Consider the following 15,879-nt stretch of genomic DNA (forward strand, 5'->3'; position numbering starts at 1 on the left):
AATATGATATTCTGATTTAGTTGTTTGGAGTTTTGTTTGGTTACGGGATTAAGGTATTCTTTATCCCAGTTTATGTAATCTGTGAACAGGATACTCTTTAAAAAAAAAAAAAATCAAAAGAGGCCAAAAATGCCTACAAAAGAGGCCAAAGATGCCCACTTCTTTTATCCTCCTTCGGACATTCCCGGAGTACCTTGTGCCGGCGTCCTTTCCTCCATTCCCGGACTACCTTGTGCCGGCGTCCTTTCCTCCATCGAGAGAGTTTATTACAAAAAAAAAAAAAAAAAAAATCAAAAGAGGCCAAAAATGCCTACAAAAGAGGCCAAAGATGCCCACTTCTTTTATCCTCCTTCGGACGTTCCCGGAGTACCTTGTGCCGGCGTCCTTTCCTCCATTCCCGGACTACCTTGTGCCGACGTCCTTTCCTCCATCGAGAGAGTTTATTAATAAAAAAAAAAAAAAAAGAGGGAGAGAGAGGAGGAAACCGAGAAATATATATATATATATATATATATATATATATATATATATATATATATATATATATATATATATATATATATATATATATATTTGCCCTTTGTTGGCATAGTTATTTGGTCTTTTGTTGGTCCTTTGTTGACCTAGACCTACTTTTGGCCCTTTGTTGGCTCGATTCTCTTGGCCTTTGTGGTATTGTTTAAAACCCAAGCTCATTTTAACCCACAATTGGCTCATACCGGCCATAGTAGCCGATGCAGGCCACAATTGCCGAAGTTCAAATTCAAGAGCAGCCGATGTTTCAAATCCGGCGCCATCAACTCCACTCAACTACCTCAGCCGCCACCAACTCCAACGAGTTTTCGGTGACCATCTCAGCTTCCATTGCCTTGCTGACCAAAGAGCAAACTCAAGTTTTCACAAGTTTACACCTTGAGTTTGAGGAGGAATGTTAGAGTATACCATGAAGTTCAAGAATAATAGTCACAGTATAAGACTATTATTGACTTACAGTTGAAAAATATCACAGCTAACCAAGCTAGAGTAGAAGTCTATTTGTATTCAACATGATTATCTTATAAATAGAAGCATGTTATATTGTAAATATTACCCAGAAAAATAAGAGCTTAATGCAGCCTTAGGGCTTGATCTTGTGGATGTAGGTCATAGACCAAACCACACATATCTCTGTGTCACTTTCTTATTATTTATGCTTTATTATTTTCGCATTATAAAATCTTTCAGCATTTGAAAAAGCATCAATTAGCGGATACTAAATTTAATTTGCATCCTTATTTTCTAATACCCTCTTGTGGTTTGAATCCGCATTGTACTCACTTGCAGTATTCTGCTCTCCAAAAACCAGCGGTTGGTTCCATTGGAGCAAAATCTTCAAAACCTCTTTCATGGACGGCCTGGTAGAAGGCAGTGTACCTGTACAGATGATTCCAAGTTGGAAAACACAGCACATTTCATCCAAGTAACGAAGTTCCTTCCCCTCCTCATCCAAGGCATCAACCAAGGGCCGCCTTCTTGAAAGCGTCTCCATGCCCATTCAGCAAGTGATGTGTTTTCATCACCATCAGAAGCTTTTCTTCGAGTTGCAAGCTCCAGAAGGATAACCCCAAAGCTATAAACGTCACTCTTCTCACTCACTCGTGTTGTGTGAGCATACTCTACAGTTCAAGTTAACGACAAAAAATAAAATTGAAATTCCTATATATATGTATATATATTCTGATGGAAAATAAGGAAACAAACATCAATGTCTCACACGTACCTGGAGCTATGTAGCCGAAAGAGCCAGCAACAGCTGACATTGTAGTAGATTCTCCCTCCTTCATCAACATCTTCGCTAGACCAAAATCAGCAATTTTTGCATTAAACTCATAATCTAAAAGGATGTTGCTTGACTTCACATCTCGATGAAGAATGGGTGGTGAGCAGTCATGGTGCATATAGGAGAGGCCCGAAGAAAGAAGAAAGTAAAGTGTTACTATTGTAAAAAGTATGGGCATTATAAATCCGAGTGTCCGAAGTTGAAAAATAAAGAGGAAGGTGACAAGCAAAGTTCCTCTTCTGTGTCTGGTGTTGTCGAAGGAAATTCTAAAGGTTCAAACCTTGTCCTTGCAGTTACCATTTCTAATGATCGTTCTAATGACAAGTGGGTCCTTGATACTGCTTGTACATTTCATATGTCCCCTAAAAGGGATTGGTTTACTACTTATGATTCAGTCAATGGTGGTTTAGTCTTGATGGGAAATAATGTCGCCTGCAAGATTGTTGGTATTGGTACAATCAGAATTAGGATGCATGATGGGATTGTGAGGACTTTGACGAATGTTCGACATATACCAGATTTGAAGAAAAATCTTATTTCATTGGGCACTTTGGACTCCCTTGGATACAAGTATTCCGGTGAAGGTGGAGTTATTCGGGTTAGCAAAGGCTCATTGGTTATAATGAAAGGTAACAAGGTTGATGGCCTCTACTTTCTTCAGGGTAGTACGGTAACAGGTTCAGCTGCTGTGTCTTCTTCAGATGATCCAGATTCAGACACTACCCGATTATGGCATATGCGGTTGGGTCATATGAGTGAGAGGGGTATGACAATCCTAAGCAAGCGGGGTTTGCTTTGTGACCAGAAAACAGGATCTCTTGACTTTTGTGAGCATTGTGTGTTCGGGAAGCAGTGCAGAGTCAAGTTCAGTACAGGCATCCACAGAACAAATGATACATTGGATTATATCCATTCAGATATATGGGGTCCCTCTCAGGTTCCATCAAAGGGTGGTGCTCGATACTTTGTTACATTTATTGATGATTATTCGAGAAAAGTCTGGGTGTATTTTTTGAAGAAGAAAAGTGATGTGTTTGTCACTTTCAAGCAATGGAAGACATTAATTGAGAATCAGACTGGGAAGAAAATCAAGCGACTCAGAATAGACAATGGCATGGAATTTTGTGGTGGTGAATTTAATAAATTCTGCAAGGATGAAGGCATCGCTAGACATCGCACAGTTAGTCATACTCCACAGCAAAATGGGGTAGCTGAGCGGATGAACATGACTCTCTTGGAGAGAGCGTGTTGCTTACTTTCAAATGCTGGGTTGTCTAGAGATTTTTGGGCTGAGGCGGTCAATACTGCTTGCTATTTGGTCAACCGTTCTCCATCAACAGCCATTGATTGTAAAACTCCTTATGAGGTATGGTCTGGTACTCCTGCTGATTATTCTTTTTTAAAAAACTTTTGGTTGTCCTGCTTATTGTCATGTGAATGATGGTAAGCTTGAGCCTAGGTCAAAGAAATGTATATTTCTAGGCTATGCAGATGGGGTGAAGGGATATAGATTGTGGTGTTCTGATCCTAAATCACCTAAGTTTATAGTCAGTAGAGATGTTGTATTTGATGAATCTGCCATGCTTCATCCGAGAAAGGAGTCTATTGTTTCAGCAAGAAAGGAGCAGGGTTCTAGCAAGGAGGTGGACCTTCAGGTTAAGGTTTCACAGAGGGTGCGAGATAACACTCAAGATCAGCTTGTTACAGATGTTCATGATTCCAGTTCTAATGATGATGATCCACAAGAAGAGCAAGAGACCAGTATTGCGGCTGGTAGACAGAGGAGGCAGATTAGGCCACCTCAGAGATATGGCTATGCAGATTTGGTAGCATATGCACTTACTGTGGTAGAGGACACTGCAGTCCAGGAGCCTTCCACTTACTCAGAAGCCGTCACAAGTAGTGAGTCTGCTTAATGGGTTGTTGCCATGAATGAGGAGATTGAGTCTCTTCATAAGAACCAAACATGGGAATTGGTGAAATTGCCTAAAGGCGCTAAAACTGTTGGTTGCAAATGGATCTTCAAGAAAAAGGAAGGAATCCCAGGTGTTGAAGATGCAAGGTTCAAGGCACGTTTGGTAGCAAAGGGCTATAGTCAGAGAGAAGGTATGGACTTCAATGAAGTTTTCTCTCCTGTTGTGAGACATAGTTCTATTCGTGTTTTGCTTGCCATGGTTGCTCTAAATGATTTGGAACTTGAGCAACTTGATGTGAAAACTGCATTTCTGCATGGTGAGCTTGAGGAAACCATTTACATGCATCAGCCAGAAGGGTTCATTGCTGAAGGTAAAGAAGATCATGTTTGTCAGTTGAGGAGGTCATTGTATGGTTTAAAACAATCTCCAAGACAGTGGTACAAGCGCTTTGATAGCTTTATGATAAGACATGGTTACACAAGAAGTAGCTATGATAGCTATGTGTATTACAAGCAATTGTCTGATGGTTCTTTTGTTTATTTGTTACTCTATGTGGATGACATGCTTATTGCTGCTAAAAGCATGTTGGAGATTAAGAGATTGAAATCTATGTTGAGTGATGAGTTTGAAATGAAGGATTTGGGTACTGCAAAGAAAATCCTTGGTATGGAGATTCACAAGGATAGAAAAGGGGGAAAGTTGTACTTGTCACAAAAAAAAGTACATTGAGAAAGTACTTGAACGCTTTGGTATGCATAATTCTAAACCAGTGAGTACTCCACTTGCAGCTCATTTTAGACTTTCAGCAGCGTCTGCGCCACAGAGTGAGGAGGAGGAGCAGTTCATGTCGCGTGTTCCTTACTCCAGTGCAGTTGGAAGCATCATGTATGCTATGGTGTGCACTCGTCCAGATATTTCACAGGCAGTCAGTGTTGTTAGTCGCTACATGGCGAATCCGGGCAAGGTTCACTGGCAGGCAGTGAAATGGATACTTCGTTATTTACGGGGCACTACAGATGTTGGTTTGGTCTATGATAAAGGCAATGGTATCAGTTCCAGTGTCACTGGTTATGTTGATTCAGATTATGCTGGTGATTTGGATAAAAGAAGATCTCTGACAGGTTTTGTTTTCACTCTCTCGGGGTGTGCCATTAGTTGGAAAGCGACTTTACAGTCAACGGTTGCTTTGTCCACTACGGAGGCAGAGTATGTGGCAGCAGCAGAAGCAGTGAAAGAAGCAATTTGGCTCAGAGGTTTGGTCAGTGATCTTGGTTTGCAGCAAGATGAGACTATTGTATTTTGTGATAGCCAGAGCGCAATACATTTGACCAAAAATCAAATGTATCATGAGAGGACCAAACACATTGATGTCAGATATCATTTTCTTCAAGAGGTCGTGACACAAGGTGATATCATAGTGAAGAAAATTGCTACGGCGGAAAATCCAGCGGACATGTTGACGAAGCCACTTCCGATCCTCAAGTTCAAGCATTGCTTGGGCTTGATTGGTGTTTGTAGTTTGTAATTACCCTTAGGAGTGTTGGAGGAGACGTCTTGAGGAGATTTGAGTTGAAGACTTGATGAAATTCAAGTTAAGGTGGAGATTTGTCAGAATTGGTGACTTGTTTTCATCAACCTTACCGTGGGCCCACAGCAATATGGCATCCCATATTGTTGACTTGTGCTTTCTCTCTCACACGTGCATTTGGCTTCTCCATCTATTGAGCTTCTTCTAGAAGCTTTGAGAAAAGGCTGGCTTTGTTTTATTATTGAAGCCATTCGGTCATCAAGAAGGAGGAGAGGGCAGCAGCAACTTTAGCAAGAAAAAAGAGAGAAAGAAGAAAAGAAAGAGTTGCCGAGAGAGAGAGACTTGTGTTGCAAAGAGAAGAAGGGATACACCATTTTTTTTTCTTTATTTTGATCTCACTTTTGGAGGGTAAAAGCTTAGAGAATTTTAGAGAATATTTTTCTCTTTTGTATCTAATTCTCTTTTGAGTGAGATTAGGGTGTATTGGGGCTTTTGGGTTTGAGTGGTTTTGTTTGTACTACTCTTTGTACTCCACCTTTTGTTAGTAAATTTCTCCTGGATCGTCCCCGCCAGTGGATGTAGGCTTGTTAAGCCGAACCACTTAAATCTTGGTGTCTTGTGTGGTTGTGTTAATTTTTCTATTCTGCACTTTTTTACTTCTTTGGTGATCTTGGATTTGCATTTGTCACAACAGAACATTCAAGGAAAGAGACTGAATGTTCAATCAAAGAGACACTGGGATGGGATTGAGCTGGAATGCTGTCACAGCTATTCTTCACGTTGCCTAAGTTTTTTCTAGGCAAGGAAAAGCATTGAACTATAAATTAAGTTCTGCAAGTCTTGTTCATGAGCTGCATATAGGTAATAGGATTAATTGTAGACTAAGAAAAAAATAAATAAACATTGTCTCATTTGGAATTATTAGAAGAGTTAATTCAATGTACTCGTGGATCAGGTTCTCCTATAATATTTTTAAAATTGTACATTCTCAATTTACATAATTTAATTAGGCCGTTTTTAAGTATCATGATGTTTAGAAAATGCCACATATGTGGCATGTTATTAAGACAACTAGAAATAATTTCTCTAAAAAAGATTTTCTCTTCACTTTTGAAGAGAAGCTTATTCTTCTTAAAAAATTCTCAATTACAATATGCTACATTTTTAATAGGTGGCATTTCCTAATCGTTTGGATGGTTATAAACAATCTAAATTGCATAATTTAAAATCTACAATTTTTTATGAAATTATAGGAAATCATAATCCCGTACTCGTGACCAGAGCAATTAATCCTTTCAATCAACAACTCGCGCGCAGCAGTTTGAATGCAAGCAAGACCTGTCTCTTTCCTTTATCCACTACCCCCTCTTCTTTTTCCAAGACATAAGGCCCCATGTTCTCTAATAATTCATCCAGACCTATCCAATTTGACTCATTGACTTATAATATTGAGTTTTTGGAGTATGTTTATAACCATAGTATATATGAAAAGGATACTTTGTGTTTAAATCCCCGTTTACACTGAAAAATAAGCCTTTGCACTTTGATCTTCTGGTGAATAAATTGTGAGGGATTGATCTAGCTAGCCTTGATAAAATGGAAAAAAAAAAAAAAAAAAAAAAGGGCCGAAACGCCGAGTTGTACAAGGTTTAGAAGGCCACCCACAGATATTTAGTTAGTTAATTTACTCAACGTGAAAAGAGCTGCCCATGCCAAAGGTCTACCTACCAATTATTATAACGTGAACAATGGGAAAGATGGAAATTGAAGATTCAAGGGAAGGGACTTTTCTTTTTCTCTGAGCAATGAAAGATATGCACCATGCATGGAAGTTCGACAAATACTTGGGGGAAGACTTTGACGAACCTTCCAAGTGGCTCACGTTTGTTTGTTTCACACACATTTCCAGTCAAGTTTTTGTTTGGATCCATCATTTCCAGTCAATCTCTACTTTTCATTTTTCTCAACAACTTTTCCAATAATGTCCACTAAAATAATGATGGTTACCTAGCAATGATCGAAGAATGAGTATCTCAAAAAGTTGAAATAAAATGATTAATATTTCTATTCATTTGCAATTATTGACAGAATATGAATGCTCAATTTTCTTGATCTAAAATGACAAAGGAATTGGTAGATGTGATATAAAGGTGAGTTGATGTGATATAATAGTAAAATGAGTTTTGAATTTTTTGTGAGTGAAAAATAAAGAAAATTGTTTGTTAATATGAAAAAACAAATTTGACATTTTGTAGATAGAAAAGAGAGATAGAGAGAGAAAAGAAGAGTAGGGTACCAAACATGGAATATTTAATTGAAATTGAGTGAATTGTGAAGTCTAAATTTGAACTTATGACATCATAATCTACTACCAAATTAAATTCTACTTATCTTAAAAGCATAAGTTAATAAAAATTAATAAATTTGATTATTTAATAATGCATGCACAAGAGACAAGCTCGTCTATTCTTGTCTAACCTACACAACTTTTCCAAGTGGAATTGTTGTTAAAAAAAAGTTATAACAATTCACTCAATTTGATTATTTAATTTATTCTGTCGTTTGCTCAACGTGAAAAGAGCTGATGCTATCTATTATAGCCAGCGTGAACAACGGGCCGGAAAGATGGAAATTGAAGATTCAAGAGTGAAAGGGACTTGTTCTTTTTCTCTGAGCAATGAAATTACGATACACTGAGATGGATCGACCGGCACGTCTTTGTGGAAAAATGCATGGAAATTCGACAAAAACTGGGGGAAGACTTTGACGCACGTTTAACTGGCACATGCATGCACGTTTGTTTAACATGCATGATTTCCACTCTATGTTTTGTTTGGATGCGCGCATACATTTCCATTTTCCAATCAATCTCCCTGTGCCTGCTTAATTGGTAATTAATTAATCTGATTTGCATACCTTTATTTGAGTGCTGATCGAGTCCAAGCTGTCACAGTACTCTACACCTACCCCTCCAATGAAAATGCAGTGGCTGGAATCCTTGAATATAAATATATTTAGCACGAAAGACTAACTTGAGTGGATTGTGTTCTTTCTTGATGCTGACATGGCACGATATATGAAAATGATTAGTTTGTCTCACTAGAAGATGCCTATTGGTAAGAGTAAGACTGTAAGACCCTCCCTGTAGGGATCCCCGTCCAAAGCCTTCCAAAGAAACACTTGTGGTATTATGTCCAAAGATTACTGGAGAACCAAACAACAGCTTGATCTAATTGAGCTTATGACCACCTAATCTGAAGAGTGTTTGTTCATTCTCACAAACATTAAAGCAACCCAATAAAAAAAAAAAAACAGTTTTGTTGAGTTTTAGTATTGGCAAATCCGGCCAGTGTCAAAAAATATTAAGTTGTAAGGTTTTGATTTTGAGTTACGTCGGTTTAAGTGCGGTTCAAGAAAAAGTTGAAATTGAAGTTTTAGAAGGCTTTGATCGCAACCTCGATTGATTGCAACTCATTTGAGCAAACCCGTGCATCATGTTTTAATACTAAAATCTGAGAGGTTCGATCATATATATAGCATGATTGAAGATGTGTCTCGGTGTTTCCTACTTAAAACCCAGAGCCTTGATCGCAGTTTTGATCCAATCTCTCAGCCTTTCTATATATGCCATGAGAATTGTTGAAATAATGATTATGCGGAAATAAGCGGAAGCAATATAGAGATCCACTACAAAAAAAAAAGGTCATTTCTTCACGTGCCAAACAGTAATATTTTTTTGGCACGTCAGTAAATGCTGACGTGTTAAAAGTAGCACGTCAACAAATTATTTGCTGACGTGTTAAAAGTCACACGTCAACATTTACTGACGTGTTGAAAACAACACGTCAGTATTTACTGACGTGTCACTTTGGCACGTCAGCAAATTTGAACCAAATTTACTGAGACATCATTTTAAAATTAATAAATAATTGGTTGATTTATTTACTGACGTGTCAAATACTGACACGTCAATATTTATTGACGTGTCACTTTGACACGTCAGCAATTAGTGACGTGTCAAATTGGCACGTCAAGAAATATTGACGTGTCAATTTGACACGTCAATAAATCTCTTGACGTGTCACTTTGACACGTCAGTAAATATTGACGTGTCAAAGTGACACGTCAGTAAATATAATATATATATATATATATATATATATATATATATAAATTACATATATATAGATAATAGGATTGATCCCAAGATTATCATATTAATTTAATATTGTACAATATGATCAAATTCCAATTAACATTCAATAAAATTAATTTTTAGAAAACAAACACCGACCAGTACTAAAATATATATATACTTTTCTTTTAAAAATATATATATATATATATATATATATATATGATAAAAGGAATTCCTGACGTGCCATATGTGGCACGTCAGGAATTCCTGACGTGCCAAATCTGGCACGTCAAGAATTCCTGACGTGCCAAATTTGGCACGTCAGGAATTCTTTTATGTTTTTTTTTTTTTTTTTTTTTTTTTTTTTTTTTTTCTTTATATATATATATATATATATTCCTGACGTGCCACATAGGCACGTCAGGATGTGCCTTGGAAGGCCAGCAGGCACCCATCGGCCATCGCATTTGCATTCAATTTTTTTTTTTTTTTTATCTGGTTTATATATATATATATATATATAATATTATAAATTACTGACGTGCTAATTTAGCACGTCAGTATTTTTATTTTTACTTTTTTTAAAAAAAATATCAGGTATATATATATTGTAAATTTCTGACGTGTTGATTTGGCACGTCAGTATTTACTGACGTGTCAAAACTAGCACGTCAGAAATTTCTGACGTACTAAAATTAACACGTCAAAAAATAAAAAAGCGGGACATTCAATTTAATTTTCCCTCTTATTTCTCTCTTTTATTATTTATTATTTCTCCACCTACTTTTCTTATTTAATTCCAAATTTTTTTTCTCTCTCTTAATCTCCCTCTTCTCTCTCAATCTCTCTGAATCTCCCTCTTCTCTCTCACTCTCTCTGCACGGCTGCTAGAAGAAAAGCAGATCAAGAAGAAAAAAAAACAAAGGAGAAGAGAAGATCGAAGAAGAGAAGGAGAAGAAAAAAAAAAAAAAAAAAAGAAGAAGAGAAGATCAGAAGATCGAAGAAGAAAAAAAAAGAAAAGAAAAAAAAGAGAGAAGTCAGAAGATCGAAGAAGCAGAAGAAAAAAAAAAAAAAAAGGAGAAGAGAAGATTGCAGAAGAGAAGCAGCAAAAAAAAAAAAGAAAAAAAAAGATCGCAGAAGAGAAGCAGCAGAAAGAAAAAAAGAAAAAAAAAAAAAAAAAAGGAGAAGAGAAGATCGCAGAAGAGAAGCAGCAGAAAGAAGAAAAAAGCAGCAAAAAAAAAAAAAAAAAAAAAAGGAGAAGAGAAGAGGATCGAAGAAGAGAGATTTTTGATTTGAAGAAGCTTTGATTTGGTTTATTTTGATTTGATTTGAGAGATTTTTTATTTTTTATTTGAAGAGAAGAAGATAGAAGAAGGAAGAAGGATAAAGTTTATATTTTGATTTGGGTTTTTGATTTTTTGAAGATTTTTTGGGTTTGAGTTTTTGAAAATGGAGGAAAGAAGAGAGAGAGAGAGAGAGTGCAAATGGAGGAAGGAAGAAGGCAGCAGGGAGAGAGCTGGGGGAAGAAGAAACGTACTTCTTCAGACTAAAAAAAATATTTTTAATTGAAAAAAAGAATCCAGAAAAATTTTAAAAAAAGAAAAATAATTTTTTTAATAATTTTAAATTTCCTGACGTGTCAATTTTGGCACGTCAGGAAATTTAAAATTATTAAAAAAATTAATTTTTCTTTTTTTAATTTTTTTTGGATTTTTTTTTTTAATTAAAAAAATTTACTGACGTGTCAAAAATTTTCCTGACGTGTTAAATCCAACACGTCAGTATTTTCTGACGTGTTGGATCTAGCACGTCAGTAATTCCTGACGTGCCAAAAATGACACGTCAGGAATTCCCATTTCCTGACACCCACATTCTTCACGACCGAAACACGTCAGGAAAGCCCCGTCAGGAGATTTACTGACGTGTCAGACGACCTGACACGTCAATAAACCTATGTCAATAAAAATTGTGTTTTTTGTAGTGAGAAAATGAACACAAAAAACTTTCGGGTGGTTCGGTGTTAGACACCTACGTCCACCACTCAGAATATCCCTAAGGGCTACATTGTACTCATTAACTTGATTTGTCTACAATACAAAGGTCCCTATTTATAGGGTAATGTCTAAATACAAGTTTGGTAATCAAATCCCTTGATTTGATTACAATCCCAATATATGATTACAATCAACCCATAAATAGAGAATATTTCAATATTAGCATAATTATGGAATATATGGAAAATATAATATATTTTCCATATATTCTAACATCCCCCCTCAAACTCAAGGTGGAATATTCTGGAACCTTGAGTTTGAAATCCGAAACAATGATGACGGCGTTGGTGGAGGCGGGGAACGGGCCGTATATGATGACGACTGCCGGAGGAGATAGAGGCTGGTGGGCGGCCAGCGACAGCGGCAGGTGGCTGGTAAATGCAAATTTAAAAGGGCCGACAACGGGCCAGGGCTGACAAGGAGCCAAAAATAAAAGGGGCCAACAACAGGCCAAGGCTGACAATGAGCCAAAAAAAAAAAAAAAAAAAAAGAGCCGACAACGGGCCAGGGCTGACAATGAGCCAAAAATAAAAGGGGCCAACAACGGGCCAGGGCTGACAATGAGCCAAAAAAAAAAAAAAAAAAAAAAAAGGAACCGACCCTAATGATTTAGCAGAATTCACCCACAAAACCCAAAGATTCAGCAGAACTTACCCATAAAATCAATAGACAAAGGCAACCCACATCCCCATTGCATATTTTATAAACCTCATAGGTGGAGGAGCTTTTAAGGTCGTCTCTTAGCTATGTTACAGCGTCTAGCAGCCGTATAAATCATCTCCCACAACTTGCAGTTTGCAATTTTGCTAGCTTTCTCGCACCTTTGATAAACGTTGGGATTTCTCTGCTTGCGACTGCGAACAGTATGCAGGCCAGTGAAGTGGAGGTCGGTTGCTGGCTGACGGTGGGTGGAGTCATGGCGTCTCGACTGAAGCCGGTGTTGGCTGTCAGGAGCAGAATCAGGCCGAAGCCGTGGCAACCAACGGGGAAGTGGATCTGGCCGGAGAAGTGGATCAACGAAAACTGGTGTTGGCTGTGTATAACCAGCCGCGGTGGGAGTCATCTGACGGCAACGCCTGTGTTGGCTATCAGGAGTATGCAGGCCAGTGAATATCTGGATTGATTTGGGATTTGGTGGTTGTGGCAGAACCCACAGAAACTTTGGGCGGAGCATGGTGGCCGGAGGCAGCACGTGATTATTGAAGACCACAAGAAATTGGCTCTGATACCATGTTGAAATAATGATTATGCGAAAATAAGCGGAAGCAATATAGAGAAAATGAACACAAAAAACTTTCGGGTGGTTCGGTGTTAGACACCTACGTTCACCACTCAGAATACCCCTAAGGGCTACATTGTGCTCATTAACTTGATTTGTCTACAATATAAAGGTCCCTATTTATAGGGTAATGTCTAAATACAAGTTTGGTAATAAAATCCCTTGATTTGATTACAATCCAAATATATGATTACAATCAACCCATAAATAGAGAATATTTCAATATTAGCATAATTATGGAATATATGGAAAATATAATATATTTTCCATATATTCTAACAAGAATCATGCAACTGCTCATTTGAGGCTGGAATTATAGACACTGTTGAGGGTCTCAAACGTGGTGAATGAAATGGGCCATATTTTTCAGGGTTTTCTGAATTTTGGTGTCACTCATCAGCCCAACGTTTATTCATGGCAAGCTCGTGAAGAGCAAGCATGTGTCTATGTTACTATGTCACAAAAAGCCATCCCTTCCATTTAATGTAAATTTATCTCTTTCTAATAATTTAAATTTTTAGGATAAGTGGTAATTTAATATGGTATCAGAGTCAAATCTTATGAGTTTGAACATTGACTCTATTATTTACTTCCAATTTCAATTAAATATTTTACGTGTTGAACCTCACCTAATAAAAGAGAGTTTGACTCCACACATGATTAGAGTCTTAAAGTAATGATTAAGTGATTAAATTTTTCACTTTCTGTTAATTTAAACTTTCATAACAAATAGTGATTTAACAATGAAACAGAGCTGAAAAGCAACACCAACCACGACGAAATATAAACAACACCCAAATCAGGAAGAAACCAAAGGTGAACTAAAATCCACAAGCCAGAGTTATAGCTACCCACAAAGCAAATATGCATGGTTAGACATGCATACCCTAAGAACTGAAAATGCATGTATTAACATATATAAGAACTGATCACAAAATAATCTTCCTGCACCAGTGGCAAGCTCGTCTTTTCTCATCTATCTAGCTTACACAACTTTTGTACTCTCCCATCCATAATTAGCTTCTAGATAGCCTCCCCCTTCCTACTCCTGCAGTAGTCAAGCAGTCAACTAGTCAGTCAACCACTGGTAAAGAACTTGGTAATCTGATTTGCATATCTGAGTCCCATGGCTGTCACATTCCACACCCCTTGAGTGGATTTTGTTCTTTCTTGATGTGCTAACATTTCGTGACAAATGGCATGATGAATTGAAATTGACTAGAAAGAGCCAATTGTAGTGGAAATGTACTATTAACCTCCTCTAACTGTTTGTGGTCGTTAATTGCTCGTTTTTCAAATTCAAACTCAAAGATCATATGGACTTAGTGATAAAGAAAGGCAGCACGCTGATCATAATTAAGTTCCATTGTGATTTGTCTATAATACAAAGATTCATATTTATAAGGGTAATGTCTAAATATAAGTATAGTAATCAAATCCTCTTAATTGATTATAATCCAAATATTTGATTACAATCACCCCATAATAGAGAATATTTGATATCAACATAATTATGAAATATACGGAAAATATTATATATTTTTCGTATATTCTAACATCCCCCTCAAATTCAAGGTGTAATATTTTAAAACTTTGAATTTGAAATCAGAAACAATAATAACGGTAGTGGTGGAGGCTGAGAATGGGCCATAGATGGTGGCAATTGCCGAAGGAGATAGAGGCTGGCGAGTAGCTAACAACGGCGGCAGATGGTAGCTGGTGAATGCAGATTCAAAAGAGCCGATAACTGGACAAACTCCAAAAAGGGTCGACAATGGGCTAGGACTTATGATGAGCCAAACTTCAAAGGCCGAAAAATTGGCCAAAATTAAAAAAAATGGCCGACTATGGGCCAAAACGCCGACAACGGGCCAAAATAAATTAGCCCACTTGGGCGGCTATCAAGTTGGCATACCGAACCTGACTCGCGCGTGAGGGTGTGTTAGTGGTCGTTTTGGACTCATTTCGGCTGATCTAGAACAAGTGGCAAAAGTTATGGTAAATGGCGTGACAACTAGAGTTATTGATGGAATGTGGTGGCATGTGGCAAAATCGACAAAAGCTTTGGGTGGAGCGTGGTGGCCAGAGACGGCACGTGATTATTGAAGGCCATAAGAAAGTTTGATAACTCACCCAATCACTTTTTTTTTTTTTTTTATTGACTTATATTAATATTGAGTTTTTGAGTATATATGAAAAGGATACTTTGTGTTTAAATCCCCGTTTACACTGAAAAATAACTTTCGCACTTTGATCTTCTGGTGAATAAATTGTGAGGGATTGATCCAGTCACTTGAACCATGAAAGAAAAGAAAAGAAAAAAAAAAGAAAAGCCAAAACGAGGAGTTGTAATGTCGTATAAGGTTTACAAGGCCACCCACAGATATTTAGGCACTGTTTGGTCAACGTGAAAAGAGCTGCTCATGCTAAAGGTCGGTCTAGCTACCAATTATTATAACGTGAACGATGGGAAAGATGGAAAAATGAAGATTCATGGAAGGGACTTGTACTTTTTCTCCGACGAATGAAAGATGTACACTGGGGTTGACTAGCAAGTCTTTGTGGAAACTGCATGAAAGTTCGACAAATAGTACTGGAGCCTGGAGGAAGACTTTGACACACTTTTAAGCTATGTTTGGCAAGGGGAAGCCCCGCACTGCAGCTGAAACGGTACTATGTACTATTCCAGCTACAGTGCAGGGCTGACACCAACAGTAATAAATCTGACTTTGTATTATTATTATTATTATTATTTTTTTTAAAAAAAAAAAAAAAACAGAGTATTAAAATTGGCCAAAAATTGCTGCACGCATCCGAGCAGGTGAATTTTTTTTTTTTTTTTTTCAAAGCAAAAAAAAAAAAAAAAAAAAGGGGGAGGAGAACGATGGAGCCACCCCCAGGCCGATCTGGGGGTGGTTCGACCAACCCCATGGCCAAGGGGGTGGTCCGGCCACCCCCTTGGCCAAAAAAAAAAAAAAAAAAAAAAGGGAAGGGGTGTATTTGGGGGTGGCCTGACCACCCCCAAAGGGCTGGGGTAGTTTCGGCCACCCCATACGGCCGGTGTGGGGTGGCCGAAACTACCCCAGCCCCTTGGGGGTGGTCCGGCCACCCCCAAATGCAGCCGGTTCCCTTTTTTTTTTTTTTT

At 37.7% G+C, this 15,879-nt stretch overlaps 1 pseudogene; it reads right to left on the reverse strand.

Annotated features, from left to right (window-relative positions):
- Positions 1–1,258: 1,258 nt before the first annotated feature.
- Positions 1,259–1,937, reverse strand: LOC148582980 (MDIS1-interacting receptor like kinase 1-like; annotated as a pseudogene).
- Positions 1,938–15,879: the final 13,942 nt, after the last annotated feature.

Source organism: Corylus avellana, chromosome 11, assembly GCF_965113065.1.
Source record: "Corylus avellana chromosome 11, dhCorAvel1.hap1.2, whole genome shotgun sequence".
NCBI classification, from domain to species: domain Eukaryota; kingdom Viridiplantae; phylum Streptophyta; class Magnoliopsida; order Fagales; family Betulaceae; genus Corylus; species Corylus avellana.